Here is a 1,876-nt window from a genome sequence, read left to right on the forward strand (position 1 = left end):
TGGCCCCCTGAGTCGGCAAATATTGATCACTGAATGGTTTGTTGTCCATGGAGGGACCAGAGGACAGGGGGCAAGTTTTATCCCCAGAGATTTTATGGGGGTTTCGAAGATTGTCAGGCCTGGTTGGATGTGTGTAAACCCTCGTAGCGACACGCTAGGATGAGACAACTTTCTTTGGGAGCAGCCCAACACACTATCTCCTCTCCTAGCAGCTGCATGCTATACATACACATCTAAGTCAGACACACTGATCCATTTGGAGGCGTCTCATCCAACACTACCAACACACATCCCCATTTAGATCAGCCTTTCGCTGCATGCACATCTACGTTGGACGCTCGGATCCCCTTGTATAGCCGTCTTGTCCGACACAATCACACACCCAACACACATCTCCATTCACAGCAGCCCATCGTTGCATGCACATCTATGCATATGTCGGATGCACGGATCCCCTTGGAGCCGTTCTGTCGGACACGCACACACCCTCAAGGTGACCCATTCTCAACGGATGCACAGATCCAATCGGAGCCGTCCCCAAGTTGGGACAACAGGAGACGGACTAGATGTACCTGCCATCAAATCGATGCTGGAGGAGCTGATTGAGTGGGGGTAGGTTCGCAACCACTCGGACGCCCTCCAACCATTGAGCAATATCGAGCCCATTGCGAGATAAGCCGTCTGAAAAGGGGCGTTGTGACAGCCTGGAACGGCCCGTCTCTCTCCAGCACACCTTCGGGGGCATTCTCCACTGAACCGTACAGCACCGGCTGGACACCGGAAGCCACGTACCAGCAGAACTACCATAAAGCCTTCACCACACCATCATGTCAGGTGGATAACAACACCCAGATGGAGAGCTCCCGCCTGACTCGCCTCTGATGTGGATAACAGCACCCAGGTTGCAGCAACATCATCGAGGACCCATGCCAGAAGCCCCCACCCCCCCCCCCCCCAAACCCCACCATGATTTCCCAAAGGAGTCCCCTACAGTTTCGGAAGCAAAAGCTACTGCACAGGACCGAGACGCAGCAGCACCAGGACGGTCTCCACCATAGTGTTATTTTTTTTACTGCCATTGTGAAGGCGGTGCCGATTGAGATGTCAGCAATAGCGGGCTGTTGGAGGGCGCCCTTTTTGTGGTATCAGAATCTAGCCAGGAAGCCTAGGACTTGGAAAAATATGCTTATATAAGTTTACTTATTAACTGAATGTATTGGTACAAATTATGAAGAGTTTAACAAACACCTTTAATCCAAAGGGAAATTTTGAGGACTTTCTGAAAGCAAAGTTCCCTTGCAAATAGACAAAATAAGTGAAGATGAGTACTGGAGGGGAAGTATGTTTTGTGGCAGCGGTGCCCATCGACTAGCAGGGGGTTCCAGCATGACTCCCCGTTGGAGCACTGCTGGCGGCCCCTGCAGGCCGCTCAGGGAACCCGCTGGCCAGAGAGGTTGTCCTCTGGCTTAGGCCTTCTCCCTTGTGTATTAGTATGACTTGCACCGCTGCCACAAAACATATTTCCCCTCCAGTACTCATCTTCACTTATTTTGTCTATTTGTAAGGGAACTTTGCTTTCAGAAAGTGTTGAGTTGCATTGCAACCCTCGGTCAACGCTACAGTATAGTGGTTGCAACCCCCGGTCAACGCTACAGCATGTACAGTATACTGGTTGCTTGCGCAGAGACTTCACTGTTTGAATTACACCCCAACCTCCTCGATATATTAAACTTATGAATTCAGGAATGATGTAAAACCCACTTGGTGCTTTACATGTACCTACAAGTGGAGATGACTGCTCAAAATATTGGGTCTTATTTGACATGGATCAGACAATTCGGGGGGTAAAAAAAGCCATTTTGTAAAATAGTTTAAT

The sequence above is a fragment of the Asterias amurensis genome, chromosome 2, assembly GCF_032118995.1.
Source record: "Asterias amurensis chromosome 2, ASM3211899v1".
In the NCBI taxonomy this organism is placed as follows: Eukaryota; Metazoa; Echinodermata; class Asteroidea; order Forcipulatida; family Asteriidae; genus Asterias; species Asterias amurensis.